Genomic DNA, 26,195 nt, shown 5'->3' with positions numbered 1-26,195 from the left:
TCAAGGGCAGCTCGGGATGGGCAATAAATGCTGGCGCAGCCAGCGAAGCTCACATCCTGTGAATGAATTAAAAAATCTGCAATGGTAGTGCTATTGAATGTCTAAGGGCAATGATTAGATTCTCTCTTGTTGGAGATGGTCATTGCTTGGCACTAATGTGGCGCAAATGTTACTTGCCACTTGTAAGCCCAATCCTGGATATTGTCCAGGTCATCCTGCATTTAGACATGGACTGCTTCAGTGTCCGAGGAGTCACGAATGGTGCTGAACATTGTGCAATCAGCAAACACTCTGACCTTATGACAGAAGGAAGGTCATTGTTGAAGCAGCTGAAGATGGTTGGGCCTAGGTCACTACCCTGAGGTACTCCTGCAGTGATGTCCTAGAACTGAGATGATTGACCTCCAATAACCACAATCATCTTCCTTGGTGCTACCTATGAATCCAACCAGCAGAGAGTTTTCCTCCTGATTCCCACTGACTCTAATTTTGCTCAGGCTCCTTGATGCCACACTCAGTCAAATGCAGCATTGATGTCATGGGCAGTCACTCTTACCTCACCTCTGGAGTTCAACTCTTGTGTCCAAGTTTGAACCAAAGCTGTAATGAGGTCAGGCCCTGGCAGAACCCAAACTGAGCGTCAGTGAGCAAGTTATTGCTAAGCAAGTGCCGCTTGATAGCATCGGTGTGGTAATTAGTCAGGTTGGCTCTGTCCTGCTTATTATTTACAGGGTATACCTGGACAATTTTTCACATTGCTGGGTAGATGCCAGTGCTGTACCTGTACTGGAACTGCTTAACTAGAGGCCCAGCAAGTTCTGGAGCTCAAGACTTCAGGGTTATTACTGGAATATTGTCAGGGCCCATAGCCTTTGCACTCTCCAGTGCCTTCAGATGTTTCCTGATATCAAGTGGAGTGAATCGAACTGGCTGAGGACTTGGCATCTGTGAAGCTGGGGATCTCCAGAGGAGGCCGAGATGGATCATCCACTCAGCACTTCTGGCTGAAGATTCTTGCAAATGCTTCAGCTTTGTCTTTTGCACTGATATGCTGAGTTTCCTCATCATTGAGGATGGGGATATTTGTGGAGCCTCCTCCTCCATTGAGTTGGTTAATTATCCAACACAATTCATGACCGGATTTGGCAGGACTGCAGAGTTTAGATCTGATCCGTTGTTTGTGGAATCACTCAGCCATATCTATTGCTTGTTGTTTGACATGCAAGTAGTCCTTTGTTGTAGCTTCGCTAGGTTGATGACACATTCTTAGGTATGCCTGGTGCTGCTCCTGGCATGCTCTCCTGCACTCTTCATTGGGCCAAGGTTGATCCCTGGCTTGGTGGTAAGGTAGAGTGAGGGATATGCTGGGCCATGAGGTTACAGATTGTGGTTGAGTAAAATTCTGCGGCTGCTGATGGTCCACAGTGCCTCATAGTTGCCCAGTCTTAAGCTGCTAGCTCTGTTTGAAATCTATCCCACTTAGCATGGTGGTTGCACCACAGACATGATGGAGGGTATCCTCATTGTGAAGGTGGGGCTTCGTCTTCACAAGGACTGTGAGGTGGGCACTCCTATCGATACTGTTATGGATATCTGCATTTGTGGTAGGCAAGTTGGTAAGGATTAGGTCAAGTATGCTTTTCCCTCTTATTGGTTCTCTCAGCCCTTGCCGTGGACCCAGTTGAACAACTATGTCCTTTAAGACTTGGCTCGGTCTGTATTGGTGTTACCAAGCCACTCTTGGTGATGGACATTGAAGTCCCCCACCCAGAGTACATTCTGCACCCTTGCCACCCTCAATGCTTCCTCCAAGTGGTGTTCAACATGGGGGAGTACTGATTCATCAGCTTAGGGGGGTGCAGTACGTTGTCATCAGCAGGAGGTTTCCTTGCCCATGTTTGAACTTATGCCATGAGACATCATGGGGTCTGGGGTGGCTGCTGCTAGGGTATTGGGCACCCAACAATACAATGTGTTTTTTTTGTGCATGGTCACATGATAACTGCACATAGCTTTGCAGTTCCTTTCTGTACCTCTCTCCAGTGATTTCAGGGGCCTGCAAATAAGCCAACATTGGGAATCACATTATCCTGGCAAGTGTATGTGCCTGATTTTCCTCTTTTTAAGCAGAGAGAAGCAGGATATGATGAAATAACCTCTCCTAAAAGACAAGGTCTCCATTACCTTCCAGTACTTCGGGCATTGCTCCTGGTTGAGGTGGAGGTAAAAAGAAGAGTTCCCCAAAAACCCATGACGGGTAGGAGTTTCTGTGGAGAACCCTTCTACTCCTCCCTCCAGTGTTTTTCTCCTCTGTAGTGTCCGCTACGTTCGTGTGTCATGTTGCAGACCCAGAGGCACTGCAACTACAGGCCCAAACCTGTTGTCGTTTTGATTTAAAAAACTGACCAAATCATCTGCTCTCCCAGTATGGGTGCACCAACTCATCACACCACCTCCAAAAACATTCACAGTACTTTCACAAACTTCGCTACACTGAAGTCAAAAGCACTCAGCTGAAAGTTGGAAGTCTCGCCCTTAAGTAATGCTAGTTGGGGGTGGTCCGTACACAACTGAACATATGTTCAGCAGCGAGGTGAGTAGCACAGACATTCACTTGACCTGTGCAGTTCATGTTTTAAAACCGTGCAACAAGCCAGCTGGAATGGTTATTTGGCGTCACAATCTGAGCACTCTTAACGCTTCTAGCACTAGTACCTTTTCCTGAGTGGGATGGCGTAGGCTGTGCTGCAAGTGGCAGAAGTGCTGTGCACACCATTTGCCAATGACTTCCATAGCACAAGCACTAGCAGTAATTTCACCGTAAGATACAGATGGAATTTGCTAAAACAGACGGTCTCAAGGTTTGCCAGAATTATTCCAGCATTCTATGTTGCCAGATATTCCATCAAAAAATTATAACTGGTACAATTCTAGAATGTGCAGATTATATTCACTGACCTGGCATGCCATGATAAGATTAAAGGACTGCAGTAAAGAAGCCTGCTTTACAATGGGAAGAGCTGTGTAAAAGAGTAAAGGAAGCAATGAATTGTGCCTGTGCTCGCCCTCTGGGCCCATTGGAGGCACCTGCCCCCCTTCCCCAAACCACACCCCCACCCCCAGCTTCTCAAATCCAACCTCCTATCGTCCTGAGCAGGGTCTGCCAACTTGGCCCAGAGAGACCCTGGACTTATCTCAGCGTTGTGGAACTCCTTTAGTCCCAGAAATGGTCACCCCAGTGGCGCTGCTGGGACTACAGAGCTGCTGGCTGTCCAATTGGCTGGCAGTTCTCTAAGACAGGGCTTTCAGATTTCCTCCTGGAAGAGGGGCAAAAGTCCCACCTCCAACCAATTAACGCTGTTTTCATGTAAAATGGCTGCAGGACAGCCATCGAGATAGTGGGCAGGCTCCCCTTAACCTTTTAGCTGGGAGCGATGAGAGGAGGAATGCAGGGGGCAGTGACCAAAGCACATCGATAAATCCATACTACTCTCCCACTCAGAAGATCAAAGCAGTTGTGGTAATTTGGAAAAGCTTAAACTGTCACCACAATTACCGCAGTAGGAGAAATTGAACAATTTCCCAAAGATTTAAAAATTGCCAGAAATTTGAATATCTGTCAACATCAATGCTCAAATGTGCACCATAAATGTGCAATTAGATAACATATTGTTTTTCCTGATCTCCTATAAAAACCATATTAATTACATAGGTAAGCAGTAATTTGAGTCTCCCAGTGTTCTTTTTACATATCTGGAGAGATACATAGCAGGATCTCTGAAAATGACCTGGAGTTACAGGAAACCATCCTTACTTATACTGTGCAGCAATCCAATTATTCCTATCTGTACCTCTTCAGACATTGACATTTCCCTGTTGACTCAGTGGCAACCTCACCTAGTTTGGTACAGGTCTACAAAGACCAATAAGACCAACAAAACTGGTCAATCCATAGTTGGAGCTGGTTTAGCTGATTGTAACCAATGCAAGAGTGGACAACTACATTGCATTCATTACTACAAAATCTGGGTGATGAAAAATAAATTTGACTTTTTTCCATTCCTGCCTGTTATTCAGTGACCCCCTGCCCCCCCTCCTGAAAGTACACACACATTCATCAGCACAGAATTGGGCTTCACTGTGCTAATCTCCATGGTTAATAGTCCATGTTCTAACATTTCAAAGGATAGAGCATACATGCCAATATTTGACTTGCTGCATTTTTTCTAACAAAGAGTAAAAAGATATACTGTATTACAAGTGAAACAGCATTGCAGTAGCTATTGTCAGCTGTCACAAAATTGTCTATTTTGGAATGCTCCCCAACATCTATAGCTCTTGAAAATAGAAAAATGAGCTGAAGAACATAATGAAGCAACAGAAACAGGTTTCACTATAGATTAGCACTATAGTTCAGCAACTGATGGACAAGCAATTATACTGTGATGGTTTGCAACAGAGGTTGCTTTTCTCACCACTGCTCATTTTTCAGGCATACATGGAGATCCATTCAGTTCAGTTTTCATTTTATTAAAGGTGACTTGTCAAAACATTGTAAAGAATTACATGCCATCTGCTAAGTAGACCTGAAATGAACGGCATGCTACAGTGTACTGAAATGTTGCACTATTGTGTGAAATCCTTACTCCCTGTTCAGTCACAGATCTTGGGATCAAGATTGCATACAAACTAATCACACTGCAATTTGCTTAGAGAAAGAACTGATGACTCCACTTTAAATTTAACACAGATAGTTGAAGTCAAAATAAACAAAAGCAAAGGCCATTAGCAAATTGAAACGTGCTTGGGGAAAAAAAAATCTGTCAGATAAAGAAACAAAAGTCAAAGCTTAAAGCTGACAAAATAAATTGTCTATCAGAAATATAAAAAAAATGTGGTCTGTAAAATCACAGCCTGTCACAGTGTTGAAAGAAATCCAAAACCATGCTTTTATCTCCAGGGCGTACAGTTCAGCAAAAAAAATGCTTATGCTTCTAAAATGCTCGACATGTTTCCAAAGATTTGGTCTGATTGATATGTCACGTAATCAGCTTGCAGCAATAGATTTTAAAATGTGTTTTATTACCTTCAAGTTTTTTGATGAAAATTGTCATTTTTGTATCAATTTCATAGAGCAGTTTAGAAAAGAACGTACGCTAAACTTGCTATTTATACATACATAGGAAGTCTTCGATCACTAATTTTAAACTGATTTTTAGTTCAGGAGTTTTTTCAATATTAGGTCATAGATGTGAGCATTGCTGGAATTTATTACTCATCCCTAACTGTCCTTCAGCAGACGATGGTGAGCTGCCTTCTTGAATCGCTGCAGTCCATCTGGTGTAGGTACATCTGGTGTGGGGAGGATTGGAGAATTTTGATCCAGTGACAGTGAAAGAACAGCGATATAGTTTCAAATCATGATGGTGTGTGGTTTGGAGGGGAACTTACAGGTGGCGATTCCCATGTGTCTACTTCCCTTGTCCTTCTAAGTGGCACAGGTTGTGGGTTTGGAAGGTGCTGTCAAAGGAGCCTTGGTGAGTTGCTGCAATTCATCTTATAGATGGTGCACACTGCTGCCACTATGAGCTGGTGATGGAGAATGAATATATAGTGGGGTGGATGGTGTGTCGATCAAATGGGCTGCATTGTCCTATATGGTGTTGAGCTTTTTGAGTGTTGTTGGAGCTGCACTCATCCAGGCAGTGATGAGCATTCCATTACATGTGACTGGAGACTTTTAGATGGTGGACAGGCTTTGGAAGGTCAAGAGGTGAGTTACTTGCCACAGAATTCCTAGCCTCTGGCCTGCTTTAGTAGTCACAGTATTTATATGCTGGTTCAATTCAATGGTAACAACCAGGATGTTCATAGTGGGAGAATTAGCAATGGTAATCTTGTCAAATGTCAAGGACAAATGGTTAGATTCTACCTTGTTGGAGATGGTCAATGCCTGCCACGTGTGTAGTGATATCACTTGCCACTTAACAGTCCCCGCCCGAATGCTGTCCAGTTCTTGCTGCATGCAGGCACGGACTGCTTCATTATCTGAGGAGTTGTAAATGATACTGAACACTTTTCAATCATCAACAAACATCCCCACTTCTGGCCTTATGAAAGAGGAAAGGTTATTGATGAAGCAGTTGAAGGCAGTTTAGCCTGGGACACAACCCTGAAACTCCTGCAGCAATGGCTGGAAGACGATTGGCCTCAAACAACCACAGGCATCTTCCTTTGTGCTAGGTATGACTCCAATCAGTGGAGAACATTCCAATTCCCGTTGACTTCAATTTTGCAAGGGATCCTTGATGCCACATGGTCAAATGCTGTCTAGATGTCAAGGGCAATCACTCTCACCTTACCTCTGGAATTCAGCTCTTCCGTCCACGTTTAGACCAAGGCAGTAGAGGTCTGGAGTTGAGTGGTCCTGGCAGAACTAAATTGAGTATCGATAAGCAGGTTATTGCTGTGTAAGAAAGTTCTGCTTGATAGCAATGTCAATGACACCTTCCATTAGTTTGCTGATAATCGAGAGTAGATTGAGGAGGCGGTGATTGGGCAGATTGGATTTGTCCTGCTTTTTGTGGGAAGGATACACCTGGGCAACTTTCGACATTGTTGGTTAGATGCCAGTGCAGTAGCTGTACCAGGACAGCTTGGCTACGGACACAGTTAGTTTGGGAGCACAAGTCTACAGCCAGGATGTTGTCAGGGCCCACTGACAACCTACACTCCTCATTCAATCATGGTTGGTTCCCCATGATAATAGTAGAACATGGGAAATGCCAAGCCATGTGATTACAGATTGTGGTTGACTTGAATCCTGCTGCTGCTGATGGCCCACATGCCTCATGGATGTCCAGTTTTGAAATGCTTGATTGTTCTGAACCTATCCCATTTAATATGATGGTAGTACCACACAACACCATGAAGGGTACTCTCAATGTGAAGGTGGGACTTCGTCTCCACAAGGACTGTGCAGTGGTTACTCCTACCAGTCACAGATAGATGCCTTGGTAACAGGTAGATTAGTAAGGGAGAGTTCAAGTAGTTTTTTCCTCTTGTTGGTTCTCTCATTACCTGCCACAGGCCCAGTCTGGAAGATATGTCTTTTAGGACTCTGCCAGCTTGGTCAGTAGCGGTACTGCTGAGCTACTCTTGGTGATGGATAATAAAGCCTCCACATAGAGTATATTCTGTGTCTTTGCTATCCTCAGTGCTTCTTCGAAGTTGTGTTCAACAAGGAAGAGCAATGATCCATCAGCTGAGGGAAGGTGGTAGGTGGTATTCAGTATGCCCTCGCCCATGCTTGACCTGATGCCATGAAAATTCATGGGATCTGGGGTCAATGTTGAGGACTCCCAGGGCCACTGCCTCTCAACTGTATACCACTGTGCCACCGAAATCAATCTGGTTTAAATGTTGCAATAAAATGTGAGACGTGCACTGGCGATGCAAGACATACCCAGGTCTGGTGATGGAGGAGTCTGGGACAGTGGCTGTAAGGTATGATTCAGTGAGTATGACTCTGTTAGGCTGTTGCTTAACTTATCTGTGGGCTACTTTCTCAATTTTGGCACAAATCACTAGAGATTGTTAAGGAGGACTTTGTAATGTCGACTGGGCAGGGTGTGGCTTTGTCATTTCCAGTGCTTAGTTCAATGCTGGGTGGTCTGGTTTTATTCTTATTCAATTTTTCTGTAGCACTTTGATACAACCAAGTGGCTTGCTAGGCCATTTCAGAGGGCAGTTAAGAGTCAACCATATCGCTGTCGGACTGGAGTCACACGTGGGCCATTCTGCGTAAGGACAGCGGATTTCCTTCCCTGAAGGACATTAGTGAACCAGATGCATTTTTACGACAATCAGTAGTTTCGTGATGATCATTGAGATTAGCTTTTTCTTCCAGATTTATTAACTGAACTTTAATTTCCCCAGCTATCATGGTGGGATTTCAACACCTGTCTCCAAAGCATTAGTGTGGGCTTTGGGATATGTAGTCCATCAACATTACCACAATGCTACAGTCCTTATTTATGGTATGCAAAACTGTGAACTGTCATAGGGTACAAAATTATGCACTCATTGCAAATCAGATTAAGTTGCAATTTAAACTTGCACGGATTTGCCTTGTAATCATGTCTGTAGTACAAATAATTACATGACTAGAATGACATAACTCTAGTTACAAATGATAAACCCATAGAATGACAATGTTGACTGTCAGGAAATACTTTGCAAATGCCATAAAATCTACAATATTCTATAAGTAGGAACAAAATTCTGTGATAAATTCCACCCTCTGTTTTATTTGCTTTTGCTTCACAAGGATGAAAATAAAAAGCGTCTACTGAATGTGAACAATATCCAGCACAGTGGCTTAAACAAAAAGGCTCCTAGAAAACAAATGGAACCCTCTCCTTTTCGCTATTACAAGTAATAACCCAGTATCAACAATCAGTATATAAATCATGAACTTGAATAGCTGCCTTTTATCAAAGTTTTACAAGTGCAAGTTTTAAAAGAAGCAGAATCAGTGAGTACTTCTAAATGAAACATTACAGTATGCATGTCATAATTTCAAAATCTGCACTGCTGTCCACTTTCATTTTAAGAACCAATGCTGAATATTATGTCCCACCAGGTCTCAGCTTTATCCAATAATTTCCATTTAACTACATTTTTTTAAAATGTAAGCCAAGCAAATATTGGGGTGTTGTGACCACGTTGGCAACAAATCATTTCCATGCATTATTACAATTAAAAAAGTACAGCTATAGAATCAAAAAGACATGCATTTAAATAGCACTTGGCACGGTCACTGGATGTCTCAAAGTGCTTTACAGTCAGTGAAGTACTTTTAAAGTATAGTCCTTGTTGTAATGCAGGACATGCATCAGCCAATTTTTTGCGCACAGCAAGCTCCCATAAACAACAATGTGATAATGACCAGATAATCTATCTTTGTGATGTTGATTGAGGGACAAACAATTGTCAGGACATCGAGGAGAGTTCCCATACTCTTTTACAAACATTGTGCGATGGGATCTTTTACATTCACCAGTGCAGGCAGATGGAAACTCAGTTTAATGTCTCAGCTAAATGACAGCACCTCCAACAGTGCAGCACTCCTTCAGTACTCCATTGGAATGTCACCTTGATATTTGTGTTCAAGTCTTGGAGTTGAACTTCAAACCATGACCTTGTGGCTCACAGACAAGAGTGCTATCAGCTGAGCCAAGGCTGACACTGGGTAACTGAGTAAGCAAGTTCAGTTTAGGTACTGTAGACTATTGCGATTGATAAATCCAGACACTGCTCGAATAGGCAGCAGCCTGGCTCAGTCTGTGCTTTTCTTCCACCAAATCAGATTAGTATTTACTGAAATATAATTCTGTCTGCTGATAGCTTGGTCAGAAGAGCTGACAGCCTTAACAGTAACTTTATCTTAAATTTGTCAATAGCTTATTCATAAGTTATTGCCACAAACTATCGATACTTTTCCAATAAATTATCCCCAAACAGCGGGGTAGTTTAAACAGAATTAGCTAGTTATCTTAAATAGTTAGATTTTACTACAGCTAATAATTACTTTCATTTGTAATGTAGTAAATCAACACAATCAGCACTATTCCCAATGTTATGCTAAAAGCAAAATACTGCAGATGCTGGAAATCGGAAACAAAAACTCTGAAGAAGAGTCATAAGGACTCGAAATGTTAACTTTCGTTTCTCTCCACAGAAGCTGTTGGACCTGCTGAGTTTTTCCAGCATTTTCTGTTTTTGATTCCAATTTCCTGTGTACCTACTGTGCTCTGCGCTTGTGCTGAAGCCCTGGGCAGGCCAGGAGCTGTGGTCCTCTGCCCATAAAACACAGAGCATGAACCCAAAAATACAGATTCCCTCACCATAGGAAAACAACTGTGCACTTCAAGACAGGCTATAACATTAGCTAATAACAGAAACAAGAAGGTAAAGCATACAATTGCTCCCCCAGTAGCTTACTTTAAGAAATCATAACCTCTGGGTTGTTAGTCTAGTCCCATAACCACAAGGCACAACACTCTTGCCCTCTGGCATTCCCAGATCCCTCTGCCTTACCACTTCCCTCCTTGATTGCAAAATTCTTTTATTTCTAAACTCTTCTTTGTTCCCTTTGCCTTCATCTCCCACAATAAATGCAAATAGCTCATGGACTTCTTTGCCACTAAGATTGAGATCATCCAATCAACTTCCTCTGTTGTGTCCCTTCATTCCACTAGCCCACTTCATCAGACTTCCCCATTCCTGAACTTGCATCATTCTCTACATGCTCCCCTATCTTCCCTCATTCCTTCTCTAAGCTCATCCTATCTATGAGACACACCTCCAGTCCTCTTAATCCCATTCCCACTAAACCATTGATCACTTCTCCTCCTGCTCACCATGTTAGCCAATATAGTAAATGTTTCTCTTTCTTCAGATGTTGACCCTCTCTCCTTTAAATGTGCCGTCATCACCTTTCCCTTAAAAACCACCCTTGACTCCATTCTCCTTGAAAACTACAGTCCCATTCTCCCTTTCCTCTCCAAAGTCCTTGAACATGGTGTTGCTTCCCAAATCCATGCTTATCTTTCCTGGAGCTCTATGTCTGAATCCCTTGAGTCAGATTTCCATCCCTGCCACAGTACCAAAACAGTTCTCGTCAAAGTCACAAATAACATCCTATGTGACTGTAACAAAGGTAAACTTTCCCCCCTCATCTTTCTTGACCTGTCTGCAGCCTTTGCCATGGCTGACCACTTCACTGCCTCTTCACTGCCGTGCAGCTGGGTGGGACTGCTCTCACCTGGCTCCATTCTTATCTAATCATAGCCAGAGAATCACTCACAATGACTTCTCTTCCTGCTCCGTTACCTCTGGTGTCCTCCTTGGCCCTCTCCTGTTTCTACCATCTTCACCTGATTAGCACCTCTCTTGAAACATCCCCCGTTGCTAAATTATCAAACTGCTTATCTGACACTCAGGCCTGAAATTTGCTCTGATGAAATACTGCAAAGACTGAAGCCATTGTATATGGTTGCCACTGTGAAATGCATAATCTAGAAACAGACTGAGATTAAGCCAGTTTGTTCACAGCCCTGGTGTCATATTTGACCCCGAGATGAGCTTTTCATAGTCAAGCCATCACTAAGACCATCTATTTCAACCTCTGCAATGTTGCCCTACTTTGCCACTGTCTCAGCACATCTGCTGCTGAAACCCTTAGTCATGCCTTTGTCAGCGGACTAAGACCTCACGTTGGATATTTTTATAAATTATATCCTCAAGACTAATTTCTAAAATTTTTAAAACTGGACAAAGACCTTTGAAAATTGGCTGAACCTAAGTCTGTCTGTGACCCTGAACAAAAAGAGCTATCATGGCTGTGTTGCAGAAACTTGCACCTTGTTATCTCTGAAGAGACACTAACAACCCCTGTGAACTGCAGAGACCAAATTCAAAGAGAACTACACAAAGTCTATCTGCATTTCATAAGCCAGGCCTGGCAAACCAGAGCCTATTCGTCTGCTAGGACAAAGGGCCAGGCAACCTTCCTTTCAAGTCTTAATGGTTGGAACATTTAACAATCTCAGGGACCCAGACAAAGGGATGCACGCCCTTTGTCAAAGCCAGAGTGGAGAGGTGAGAGTCATGTGACATAAACCTCTAGCTAGTGGAACTAGTTATACTGCCTTGCTGTACTGAAAACGCAGTCTGCCTTCTTACCATCTACAAGCAGCAGCACAGAAAAGATTGAAAAACTGGTCCCATCTACACTTTCTACTGGAACTTCTGTACCATTGCCTACAAGGCTGATTCATATCTGCTGGCCACTTTCTTGTGTGAAGTCAACTCCACTAGAAAAATCGATTATACAGAATTGGTTGTCAGTCTGTCACGAAGGAATATCTCATTGGACTTTGATTCTAGACTCTGGACTCACGGGAAACGATAATTCTTTTCTCTGTGGTCTTTGCCCTGTAAATCTTTCTTTTCTCTATCCCTTTTTCACTGTATGATGGCACAGGGGTTACATTGTGATCCTCCTCCCATGTTTGAGTGTGTGCAAATAATCTAACCCTTTGAGTTCATCCCATCTCGAGTTTGCTGTGGGGTTATTAATAGCAAATTGGGTCACATCAAAACTGAAGGGTTTGGACCACTTACAAAGAGGGAAGTAAATCAAAAACACCTTTCTGTTTACAGACGGGAGGTGAGAGGAGAATTAGTGTTTAAATTAGCCTCCCTCCTGTCCATAACAGAAATTAGGAGCTCAAATCCTAGATAATGCATTTGAATTTGATCAGAATCCAAGTTAAGACGAGCCAAGTCTGAGATAAAAGGGCCAACTGAAAACCAAATGAGGAAAACTCAGTGGCTGGAGCAAATTTTAAAATACAGTAACTTACCACAGCAAATTCCTTTTCCATAACACTAAGAAAATGGCAACTTTTGATTTATTGATGTGGGTCCAGCAAGGCATTTTGAACGGTGAAACATTAGTGGCCCTTAGCATAGAACAACTGAAAAAGCTGTAGGAGGAGGTACAGTTAAAATTGCCCAGTAAAATGAAGAGAAGTGAACTGATCCTGTTGTTGGTAGAACATTTGGATCTCAAGTTACTGATAAAGCAGTTAGATGTGGAGCTCAGCCATGACTCAGAGTCCCCTCCCCCAGCAAAAATCAAGCTGAAAAAGCTCAGATTGCAGCTAGAATTTCAGGAGAGAGAGAGAGAGAGAGAGAGAGAGAGAGGGAGAGCGAGCGAGCGAGCGCAAGGGAAGAAGAGAACAAGAAAGGGAAAGAGAATTCCGGCTCTGAAAATTGGAAATGGAACTAACAGTTCAAAGGGAGAGAGAGGCCAGTCAGCTGGAAGCTGCAAGGGAAAATCTCTCTCTACCTGATAGCACTTCCGATCCCTCGAACCCAAAACCACTCTCTGAGCTCCTCAGGTACGCTAGATTCATTCCCAAACTCGAAGAAGTGGTGTGGAGTCATTTTTTGCCACTTTTGAGAAAGTAGCAGAACAGCTAAAATGGCCAGCGGATACCTGGACATCTTCAATTCAAAGGCAGCTGTCAGGGAGAGCCCAAGAGGTCTAGTCCATGCTGCCTCCCTGAAGTGTGCATGAATTTTGAGCAGACCAAGACTGCCATCCTAAGTGCCGACGAGTTAGCAATTCCGGAATGCTCATAAACACACAAACCTAGAAAGAGTTTCAACGGCTGAAGCAAATCACTTTCAACCAATGGCTAAGGTCCCCAGGAACCCCACAAATCTATGAGGGGTTCTGTGAGTTGGTATTGTTAGGCGAATTTAAAAATAGCTTACCCTCCAACCTTTGGATGCACTTGTAGGAGCAGAGAACCCTCACAGACATAGATGCAGCCATCATAGCAGGCAGCTATGATCTCACCCATAGGCTGGGAAATTCAGGCAGACCTTTTCCAAACCATTCCCATGAACACTGGAAAAATAAGCAGGGTGATCTCGTTGGAAAGCACCCCACCCCCAAGAAAAGAGAAGCCCTCCTGCAGTCCAAAAGAACAATCCCCAGAAACTGGTGTGTTCCTATTGCAATAAAATAGGCCATTCCAGGCCTGAGTGCCGGAGATAACGAAGGAAGCCTGTTGATCTGACAGGGCGACCTCCGTGAAGGAATACCTCATTGGAATTTGATCCTGGACTCTGGACTCACATGAAACAATAATTGCTTTCTCTGTTGTCTTTGCCCTGTAATTCTTTCTTTTCTCTACCCTCTTTTACTGCATGAGTGCACAGAAGCTGGACTGCGACCCTCCTCCCATGTTTGAGTGTGTACAAATAAACTAACCCTTTGAGTTCATCCTATCTAGAGTTTGCTGTGGGTTGTCAATAGAAAATTGGATCACACTAAAAGAGAGGGGTTGGGAAATATGCCACGGCTCATAAAGGGGGGGGGGGGGGGGGCGGAACAAATCAAAATACCTTTCTGTTTATGGATGGGCGGCAAGAGGAGAAATCAGGGCTGTTTAAATTAAACCCCTCCTGTCCAGAACACCTTCATTACCTCTAGACTTGATTATTTCAAACCACTTCTAGCTGGTTTTCCACATTCTACCCTCTGTTAACTTGAAGTCATCCAAAACTCTGTTGCCTGTGTCTTAATTCACAGCAAGTCCCATTCCCTTATCACTTCTGTGCTTGCTGACCTACAAAGGCTCCATATAAAGCAACGCCTTGATTTTCAAATTCTCATCCTTATTTTCAAATTCCTCCTTGGCCTCGCCTCTCCCTATCTCAGTAATCCCCTCCAACCCCACAACCCTCCGGGAAAGCTCCACCCCTCAAATTCTGACCTCTTGTGCATCCCTGATTTTACTCATTCCACCACTGGTGGTTGTGCCTTCAATTGCTTAGATCGCAAGCGCGAGTTTGTTCTTCCTCTCCGCCTCACTTTCCTCCTTTATGATCCTCCTTAAAACTTCCCTCTTTGACCAATTCTCAGCTCATCTGGCCTAATATCTCCTTATATGGCTCAGTGCCATACTTTGTTTAGTAATGCTTTCATAAAGCACCTTGGGACATTTTATTATGTTATAAGTGCTACATAAATTGTTGTTGTTGTACCACCTTGTCTTTATCTTTCAACTACTGTTTTCCCCTCTCATATGTTGTTCACCATTTTTCTTCAAAATGTAAAATGCTTTTTGAAACATTTTCCCATATGCATGGAGCACACAGAAATGGAAGTTGTTGGTTTTACTTAAATTCGTAATAAGTATTATGCAATTGCAACCAAATACTATGGTCTTAATCTTAGAATGGCCAAGAATATTACTGTTCTATCCTCAATGGTTTGAACTGGTGTCCACCAGGTTGAACCAATTCCCCAAAAGCACTCAATGAAGCCATGTTATCTCCGCAGAAAAGCTTCTGGGGTAGTTGAAATTCTGACCACATCCAAGTTAATTTTTTCTGAAAAAACAGCAACAATTAGAGCAAAACAGAAACACATCATCACTAAACAGCACATTTTCAAAAGCCCACACGTTTATCTGTGGTATTAATTGGATTATGGCAGGAAACCCAGGAAATCACACAGCCCACTTAGCTTTTTGCAACAGTTAGAAATGAAAAAACATGTTCCAAGTCCCTTAGATAGATGTTATTCTTTAAAAAAAATAAATAATTTTCCCTTTCCTTCCCATTCACTGTAAAAAGAAATCCTAATATCAGTAAATCAACAGCAAAAATGCTACCTTATAAACCTTTACAGCCTCTGTCTCCTGTTGTGTGTGCAGCATATTTGAGAGGAATTTATTTTTGAAGAAACCAACTACAATCACTACTCTATCAAAATCTGCAATCTGTCATTTAGAATGGAGTGGAAATGTTTTGATCTAAAACTGCTCACTGCTGCAGGAAAACAGCTCCACATAAATGATGGAAAAAGTACCAACTTATCGATACATTTATTTTAAAATTCTAATAAAATCTTGATAGATGTAAGCAACGTGAAAAATGGTTACACTAGTTCAGTCAAAATTTATTAAAGGGAGTGTCCTTACACTGTAAAATTTTCCTGAATGGAACATATTCCTAATGTTAAGTTTCTTTCTGCAATGTGATTGATTCTTGGGCCCCTAAATCTTGCATTTATATTAAATGGTTTGGAATAGGATATCATGCTGTAGAACTATACAATTATCATGGGTTTCCAGTCAATATTTTCACCAGACAGTTATGTATGCCCCATTTGAGTAGCCTAGAAAGTTACATATTAAATTGAAGACAAAAAAAGGGCTATTCAAACGATTATTAAACTCTAGTATTTCAAATTTGCAGTATGGTCAGTTTTGCAGACAGTTCTTCTCCCAGAAAGTCTTATAAGTCAAGCAACAATGCAGGGGAATGCACTCTTTATTTATAAACTAGGATTAGTAACTGCAAAAACAAGGCTTGAAATTTACAGTATGGAGGAAGCCAAGATGTAACTAGATTAACAGCTGACTATAAATTGAATCAGACTGTTGCTTCTAGCATAGCTCAGCATACCGAGCTATGTGGCTGCTTCTCTTAAACACAACTGCTTTCTACTGTTGCTTTCCCGTAATACATTAATTCAAACCAGAAAATCTCAGGCTCATCGGCAGCCTTGCCATGTTATCAATAATGGTCTCTCTAGAGATTTTCACCAAATGCTTTTTAAAAAAATCTCTCCTCCTAGCCCCAAAATTGCAGTTGGTACACTCTTCAGAAGTTAACTACGCGCAGTTCGTGGATAAATCCACCCTGCCATTAGACCCCGATATTGCAGTTTTAGCACCAAGTGAAAATCATGCAAACTTCTGCACGTAGAACAGGCCGCTCAATGCAACATCAGAATTGATTATACTGCTGACAAGCACTTTAGTAGATTAAGTATGAATTTAAACCCCTACTTCTGCACAGGCGAGAGCAGACAAGTGATTACTGCTAAAATATGTTAAATATAGGCTACCAGAGTAAGAATATCTAATTCACTGACCAAAAGGTGGAAATCCTCATCCATGAAGTGTGGGAAAGGAGGGCTGTCCTGTGAGATGGAACAGTACACTCCTCAAAGGCAACTGGCTCAGCAAGCGTGAGATTGCTACAGACTCATCAATTTGCAGGCCCCAGCTGACCAGGATACAAGCCAGGAAAATGACTGACTTAAAGAAAGCTGCTACTGTAAAACTACAATTCAGCTCTCTATGCCAAATACCTGTCTCAAGTATGCATATCACAAAGTGAACCTTCACAGCCTGTAACTCATTTTGTGCAGAGAGATCTTAAGTGTTTAAAGAAGCTTATTCTGTCATGAGAAAAACAGGTCATTAACATAATGCAGTTTTGGACAAATAAAAGCATCAATCTACAACCTGCAGCTGAAACTGTAATCAAGTAGAAATCTTAAAAAGGGCTTGACACAAAAAATCATTGTATAACCTAGCTGCATAATGAACATTCATTAAGAATCATACAGGATGGCAAACAGTATGTTATTGTCCATGATACTTCAACAAGCAACAGCTGAAGGCTACACATGTACTTGTACAAGCTGGAACATAAGAAAAGTGTAGATGAAAGGAGTACCCAACATTGTAAGCCGTAGCCACCAAATATGGAGACTACCTGGACTTTTCAGTGACCAAGGCTATCAATGAGGCGCTAAGGAAGAAATGAAGGAGGATGAAGCTGGGGGCTTTCCTACAGCTTAGGCCAATATCATTGTGTTTCTCATTATGCTTATGGTCTGATTAGTCACTGACGTATAGGCACACAGTCAATCTCAAAAACCTCACTTATGTTGAAATACAAAAATTGCCTGAAGGTGCTTTTGAATGCAGCATTTTGATATTTGTAGTCATGGAAAAGAAATCACAGTATCCACAAGCAAGCCATCATCTCACAGCATACAACGTCACTTTCTGTAGCTTTGTTAAGCAGAGCAGCAATGCCTATTCAAGAAGGCACTAATAGAGATTGTAAGCAGCTTGCACCAGGTGTGTCATGGTTCTCAGGTTAAAAAAAAGAGCAAGTGATGATGAAAGTTGAGGACCAGGCTGCTGGGACAGCAACACGTTTCAAATTTCTACCCTGGGCGCAGCCATTTACACTAAAACTACTAAGAAAATTGCTTACTGAGCCAGATCACCTACAGGAGTCATAATACTCTAATGCAAAATACCCTCCAAGGCATGGTTCTGAGTTTATGGATGTTTGCTAGCAGCAACAAATGAATGGTTATCTAAACTGCAAGCTACATGGGGCATATAACTATTTCAGTGATATCTGCAGCTGAATTTTGTTAAGGCCGGGACGGGGGACAGTTGATCTAGCCCCCACTACAAAGGTCGCACCATTAGTGGAAATGTTTAATTCACTCACCCACATGGCCAATTATATACCTTAGAGCCAGAATAAAAGAGATTTTAACCAGGTTTCTTTCAATAAACTCAATGATTGATTTATTATAAAACAAAACTTATTTTTTAAAACAAGTTGCAAGAACTAGTTAACGCATTATTTGTAATCTGGAAGTGTGACTATCAATCCCTCTTAAAATTCTCCATCGTGCACGTATACACACACACACTCATAAACAAACCTCGGACAAACAGAGAGGTCTCTGCACAGATGGGCGGTTGAAGAAAATACTTTACAAAATAAAGGATAAAGTTTGCAAAGTTTTGATGCTGTCGATTTGGAGCTCCCTCGTGTGAAGATAGATCGATCGCTGGTCCCAGTAGATGTCTGGAGCTTCTCACCAATAGAGCTTCAGTGTGCAGGTAAATAGAGCTGTATCAATCCTTCTCGTCTCAGCCTCTTGGGTTTCAAAAAAACAGACAAGTTCCACTGAGATGAGGATTCCTAGCTGGATACTGATAACCACACTATTTCAGGCAAGCTCGGCAGCTTCACTTTCACAGTTCATTCCCAACTGAGTTAAAAAATATTAAAAACTTAAAGCTCCTACATCAAGTGATTTCCAGTAAATCATCAGGTCTTTGCCTTTAAACCAGCTTTTCCCCCATCGATTACAATGATTGCAGTTCAATAAGCAAACAGCTTTCCCCTCTTATGTGCTATGTTGGTCAGGTGATGTCTTGGAAAAAGCATGCTTGTTCACATTCCAAGGTGAACTTATGACCCTTTTTTAAAAAAATCCAGGTCTGCTTCCAAGTGTCCAGATAATGCAATGTCCTTCCATATTTTACAAGAAAATTTTGTCCTGGAAGATATGGTTCTAACAATTTTCAATGGTACAGGTAATAACTGCAGTGACAGTATCACTCATTAATTCTCGAGATTGTTACGATACAATACTTCTGTTCCAATCAACAAGAGGGTCTTTCATTTCTCCAATATATTGAATGGTCAGATGGAGAAAAACCTGAGGATGAGATTCACAGACCGCGAATTCCTGAGTGGATCAATTAACATGATGATCAAGGCACAGTCCTGAGGGAATACACAACAGCAGTAAAATAGCCTCATCCATGCCTGCTGCAGCTACAGCCTCACTGAACGATACATTAGGCACGTGACGCATCTTGTGTATGACAGCTGGGGGCTGATTTCAAGTCCTAAATGAGAATGAAGCCTACCAAGCAGCCTCAGATTTTGTTTGATTGGATACAACAAAGGATTAGGAGAGATGCAGTTACAGAGATGTGCCATGTGCTTCAAGAAGGCCTGCAGACAAACTGAAGTACAAGAAAGGACACTACCAGTGTCTTTCAAAGTGTTTAAAATTCTTAATTTTGATTATTTTGGACCCTCTTGACAATGCTGATGGCACAATTTGTGTAGTGGTATGAGCATAGAGAGTCCAGTTGTACTGATTTCTCAAACTTTTTTTTAAAAATTCATTCATGGAGTCCAGGCATTGGTGGCAAAGCCAGCACCTGTTGCCCATCCCTAATTGCCTCTGAGAAGTGAGCCACTACGTTGAGCTGCTATAGTCTATGTGATCTAGGAACACCCGCACTGCTGCTGAAGTGGAAGTTCCAGAGTTTTGAACCAGCGACACTGAAGAATGGCGATATATTTCCAAGTCAGAATGGTGTGTGACTTGGAGTGGAACTTACAGGTGAAGGTGTTCCCTTGCACCTGTTACCCTTATGATCACTACCTTCTAGAAGGACAAGTTCCAAAAGCACTGACATAGGAGCTCTGGTGATTTGTTGCAGTGTGTGGGAGGCAGAGGGAATGAAGGTTTAAGGTGATTATGGTGTGCCGATCAAGGAGACTGCTTTGTCCTTTGAGTGCTTTTAAGCAGCACTCATCCAGGCAGGTGGAGAGTATTCCATTACACTCCTGACTTGTCTCTTCTAGATGGTGGACAGACTTTGGAGAATCAGAGATGAGTTACTCACCACAGAATTCCCAGCCTCTGGCCTGCTATTGTAGCCACAGTATTTATACGGCTTGTCCAGCAAAGTTTCTAGTTAATGATGACCCCCGGAATGTTGATATTGGGGAATTCAGCAATGGTAATACTGTTCCACATCAATGGAAGTGGTTAGATTCTCTCTCGTTGGAGATGGTCATTGCTTCGTATTTATGTGGCACAAATGTTACTTCTAAAACTGTAATGCAGGAACTATGCTTATATTTAATTGTTCAGAAAAATGTACACTGGCAGATAACTAATGTAATCCCTATATTTAAGTGGGGGATGGTGGGGTAGAACACGTCCAGGGAATTACAGACCAACCAGCTTAACATCAGCAGTAGGAAAACAGATGGAACTATAACAAAAGGAGAGAATAGAAGGACATCTAGAAATGAGAACTGTAATCAATAGTCAGCATGGATTTCAAAAGGGAAAATCTTGCTTGGCCAACCTTATTGAATTTTTTGAGGAGGTAAAGAGAGAGTAAACAATGATAATTCAATAAATGCAATTTATCTGGATTTTCAAAAGGACTTCCAAAGCTGCCCCTTAATACACTAAAGAATAAGGACAGGGAATGAGGAGTCAAGGTAAAAGTGGCAAAATGGATTGCTACTTGGCTTCAAGACAGAAAAAAAGCAGTGTCAGAGTAAAAAGTGCCGGAAAAACTCAGCAGGTCTGGCAGCATCTGTGGAGAGAGAAACAGAGTTAATGTTTTGAGACCAATATGGCTCTTCTTCAGTTCCAAAGAAACTTCTTTAACCAAAGAGTAGTGAGAATGTGGAACTCGCTATCACAGAGAATGGTTGAAGCGAATAGTATAAATGTATTTAAGGGTAACTGGGCAAGCAAATGAGGAAGGAAGAAATAGATGGTTACAATGGTAGATTTGGATGAGGAAAGATGAAAGGAGGCTCAAGTAGAGCATAAACACCAGCCTTTACTAGTTGAGCCAAATGGTTTACTTTGGTGCTGTATACCCTATGCACTCTGTCAATGTGTTATCAATTACATTGTTAAGGAAAACAGGTGATGGGCAGTTGAACACATATAAATAGGAGATAGCTGGGACACTGGGTGTGGGTGAGGGGTGCTGACATTGGGCAAAGTCAATAAACTCTCTCAGCAAGGAAAGGCTCTGTGCCTCAGTTTTGACTTTGCCAACCAGTTTGAATCCTGTTAAACATTGGTAGTGGAGGTAGTTGGCCTAAAGATGAAAATTGGAAGATAAGATACCATTTCAGACCAAAGATTGTAACTGGAGTTACTTTGGAGAAGAATGGCTAAAACCAAGTGTAAAGGTTCAGAGTATGATTTTCCATCATTATTCTGTGAAGCTGAACATTATGACCAATGCAAGAATGAAGTGTATATATGGACATGGGTTATGTCCTTACCAAAGAAAAAGCAAGGTATGGCCTTGGCACTTTCACTTCCCAACAGAAGCAGGATCAGGTGAAAAGTATTTTCGGAGCTAGAGGCTCATCATTTGGATATTGAGGAAGATTTAGACAATCTCTTAAAATTTATGGACAAAATTTATAAGAAAGATGATCTGTTAAATGCATATGAGGCATGGTCAAACTTTGATAATTTTACAAGGATGGACGGTTATTCCATAGAAGAATATATCACAAGTTACATACAAGATTGCAGAAATTCTATTTGGCGATCCCTAATTCAGTGTTTGCTTTCAAATTGTTGGATTGTGCTAAGGTATCAAACATGGATTGGCTCCTGGATTTGACTGGAGTTAGACTCTCAGAAAGACACATGCTTTTGGGACTGAAATCTGAAGCTTCAAAAAAAAAAAAAGATTGTCGTGAAACATTCATTTCCAGCCTATTCATGGGTCTTTCAGCGGTAGCACAAAAGATGAAGGATTTAATGTTGGCAGCTTTTCGGGACCATTTAGATATGGGGCGCAAGCGTCAATACAAAAGAACTACCACAAACAGAAGAAATGAGGATAGACACCCTTTTGGTGGCTCTAACAGACAACAGGAATTGGGCAACTATGGCAGGAGAATGAACCCCATGAATAACCGAGGAATAGTAAACAGGTGTTTCAGATGTGACTCAAAATATCATAATGTAATGAATTGTCCAAAACAAAATAACAGGATTTTTGAAATGACATATGACAAGGAAGGATCAGAAGGGGAAGATGACGTTACTGATCATTCAGAAGGAATTGTATTGGTCACCAGAAGCTTCAGTCTGGTAATGGGTATTTTAGTTGTGGACTCATTCAATTGTGCTGTGTTAGGCACTGGGTGCACGTCCCCAGTAGTGGAGTGGATTGGTTAAAGTGTCACCTGGATTCTCTAAGTAGTGAAGACCAAAGGAAGGTCAAGGAATATGCAAGTTCCGCATACTTCAGGTTCAGGGACAATGTGTTAAAATCACTAAAGAGAGTGGCAAATCTGTGTAAAATAGCCAGAGTAAACCATTTTATCAGTACAGATGTAGTATCCAGTGAAACACCCTTACTGTTTAGTAAGCCGTCTATGAAAAAAGCTCAAATGAAGTTAGATATGGAACATGATAAAGCAACTGTTTTTGGTAATTCTGTAGACTTACAGTTTAGACAATTGGGACGTTATTGTATCTCCTTATCAAGGCCTACCATTTCTAATCACGATGTTAAAGAAGTGTTGATGACATCAGGGAGTAGGAATTTAAAGGAAAGGCAGCAAATTATTTTAAAACTACATTGGCATTTTCCCATCCATCTTGTTATTGGTTAAACATTCTATTAAAGGATGCAGGGGTAACGGATGATGAATATACTAACTTAGAGAAGAGGTCAGTGAGAAATGCAATACATATAAAAAAAATAGGAGGACACCATCACGGCCTGTAGTGAGTCTCCCATTAGCGAGAGACTTCAATGAAATTGTAATAATGGACTTGAAGGTATGGGATAAGGACAAAAACATTTTTCTCTTTCACTTCTTAGACATGGCAACTAGATTCAGTATTTTAACAGTAATGTATGTCAACTGTAATATATAGTAAAGACACAAAGGTAATTGCAGACAAAATAATGGAGAAATAAATAGAAACTGGACTGGGAGCACCAGCTAAATTCCTAACTGGCAATGGGGGGAATTTGCCAACGATGAACTGAAAAGTATGTGTGAAAATATGAACATTGTGGTAATGAACACAGCAACAAAAAGCCCCCTTTATTAATGGGATTGATGAAAGAAATCACTCAGTAATTAATGAAATGCTTCACAAAATCTTAGCTGACCAATCGAGCTGTAAAATGACATCTGCCCTGGCATGGGCAGTCCATGTGAAGAATTCACTTCAAATGGTTGGAGGCTACAATCCCCATCAATTAGTTTATGGGAGAAATCCAAAAATACATTCAATGGTGTGGGATCATTTCCCAGCCTTGGAAGGGACTACGATTAGTTCAATTTTTTCTGAGCATTTGAATGCCCTGCATGCAGGGAGAAAGGCACATATCAAGGCAGATGTTTCAAAGAAAATTAGGCAGAGGCCTTTAAATATATAAGGTTTGTGTGAAGATTGATGCATTTTTGATATTTTTGGGAATATGGTGGTATTCTATAAACAAGGGAGAGACTTGAACGTGTGAGCAGACTTGAACGTGTGAGCAAGCGAGGAAGTGGTTGTGCGAGCGAAAGAATGAACGTGTTTGTGTGAGATTAAACTGGAGGAAGGTTAGTAAAGACAGCTTGTAACTGGGAGCAGAGATGAAAGGTAAAGGTGCTATATACATGCATTTGCAATGAGAGGCTATGGTGAAGTTGAATGTACGAGCAAATAGGTTTGGTTTTAAAATTTGCATTAGGTTATAGGTAAGGACTTAACTCTTAAGCTGTTAAATTTCAAAGGGAGTTTAAAAGTGACAAGGGACTTTTACAACTTGCTAAGGTTTCATAGGTAAACAACGGAAGGTTATTAAATTTTGTTTGACCCACAAGTGGAGGCAATAGGAAAACTTGAAAGAGTTTATATTTTTGAAAAATTGAGTTCAAAAAGGTGCTTAGAACAATGGAGTCTAAGCTAAAAGGGGAAAAGGATATTTCAGGATATTTAGTTGTGTTGGCTGTGTGCAGAAGATGTTCTGAGACCAGCTCTGTGCTGAGAAAAGTTGTGAATTTGAAGCAGCCATTCAGTTTCAAACCAGAAGAGCCTTTGAGCAGAATTTTGCCCTTGATGGCTGGCAGGCCCAACCAACTCGGCGGCAGGCAGGCAGCCGATCGCCGCTGCCAAAACAGATCCCGCCGCCATTTTACATGGGCGGGCCAACAGGAAGCGCTATGCTGTAAGACATTAAAAATAGAAAAATAAAAAAATCATTATCATGTCCCCCTCATGTGAAAATGTCACACGAGATGGGACATGTTAATGAGTTACACAAACAATTTAGTAAACATTTTTAAAATCGAAATCAAACCTCATCCCGCCACTGGATGAGGTTTGTGAAAAAATCACTTACCTGCCTGCCCATTGGGCCCATGCGCCAAGCTGAAGTTTGCACAGGCCCCTCAAAATCCTGGTTGATTGGTCACTTAATGGCCTTAATGAGGCCTTTAATTTAATTAATGGTGGGCGCACGTCGCGCTGCATAGCGTGCCCGCCGACTGAAACATCGCGACGCCACGCGCTGACATCGGGACGCTCGCACGACATTTTAAGTGCTGACATGCGGGCTCCACCACCCGCACGTCAGCCAGAAGATTCAGCTCTTTGTTTTTGAAAAGCAGTCTGTTTCTGAACTTCCTTCGGTGTCATATGGTATACTTTACTAAAGTAGCAGCAGTTTTTGCCTTGGGTAATATTACTGGATTTACCCAACCAGATCGTGCTTGCAAAACTCAAAACACAGTGTCCGACATTAGATGTGATTCTGCAATTGGACAACATTTGTTAAATAATCCTCAATGTGCTAAGAATTACACTGACAACCAATTTAAGGTAATCAGTCAGGTTCACAATGTGGTGCATTTACATGTACTGAAGGCTACACAGATTAATACACAGGTCTCTGTTCTTTGCAGACAGAAACAACAGGTACATACATTGTTTCTGTTTCAGCTACACAAAATAAGTGACAGCCATTCACTGACTCATTCCTCAGGGCAATGCCTTGACGAATCAGGGTCAAACTTCCTGGCTTAAATTTCAAACAATGCTTGGCAGTTAACTGTCAGTCACCATCAGTGGTGCATTCTCCATGACAACACCACTTGGCAACCAATCAGCACTCTCTTCACACAGTATAAATTGTTGTTTTCCTCCATATATTGGTATTCTTGTGAGTGTCCTGATGAGTGCAAGATAGAAAGCTTAGACATATCTCTTTTTTCAGCAATACTCAAGTTCTGTACTACCAAATGACTACATAAACAACTACAACACAAAGAAGAAGAAAAAGATTGGTTAAAGAGGGGGAGTATAGGATCTGCTAATGGTCGGCTGTATTATAGTGAGACACATAAAATAAGAACAAATATAATTTGTGTTTTTTCAATTAATTTGAAAGATTATTCTTGTGTTTTCAAAAGTCAATGAACTCTCTGAGCAAGGAAAGGCAGCCTGTTTTAGTTTTGACTTCATCAACCAGTTTGAATCCTGTTAAACAGTCCTGACTTACCTCCCATATTCTATCCTCTGTAAACCTGATGTCCTAATTCACATCAATCCCATATCCCTATTATCCCTATGCTCTCACTCAAGCAATGTCTTGAATTCAAAATTCTCAAACTGGTTTTCAAACCCCTCCATGGTCTCACCCCTTCCTGTCTTGCAGTCTTCCTCAGCCTGACAACTCTCTAAGATATCTGGGCTCACCTTATTCTGGTCTCTTGAGCAGCTCCAATTTTAATTGCTCCTCTATCAGTGGCCGTGCCTTCAGTTTTCTGAGCCCTAAGCTCTGGATATCCCCCCTACACCTCTTCACTTCGCTCTTCTCCTTTTACTCCTTAAAGCCTACATCATTCAGCAAACTTTTGGCCATTTGTCCTAAAGGCTCATGTCATATTTGGTTTTAAAATGCTCCTGTGAAGCATCTTGGGATGTGTTATTACATTAAAACACTGTATAAATGTAAGTTGCTGTACTGGACAGAACAGCACAACTCTGATCTAATACAAAAACAGAATTACCTGGAAAAACTCAGCAGGTCTGGCAGCATCGGCGGAGAAAAGAGTTGACGTTTTGAGTCCTCATGACCCTTCAGCAGAACTGAGTGAACGTTAGGAAAGGGGTGAAATATAAGCTGGTTTAA

The 26,195-nt window shown here is 41.6% G+C and overlaps 1 protein-coding gene across 3 annotated transcripts in view; it reads right to left on the bottom strand.

Moving 5' to 3' along the window:
* LOC121281002 (disabled homolog 2-interacting protein-like) overlaps window positions 1-26,195 on the bottom strand; it is a 425,229-nt gene that overhangs the window by 377,319 nt on the left and 21,715 nt on the right. The window lies entirely within an intron of this gene.

The sequence above is a fragment of the Carcharodon carcharias genome, chromosome 8 (genome assembly GCF_017639515.1).
Source record: "Carcharodon carcharias isolate sCarCar2 chromosome 8, sCarCar2.pri, whole genome shotgun sequence".
NCBI classification, from domain to species: Eukaryota; Metazoa; Chordata; class Chondrichthyes; order Lamniformes; family Lamnidae; genus Carcharodon; species Carcharodon carcharias.
This window is presented reverse-complemented; position numbering and strand designations above follow the sequence as displayed.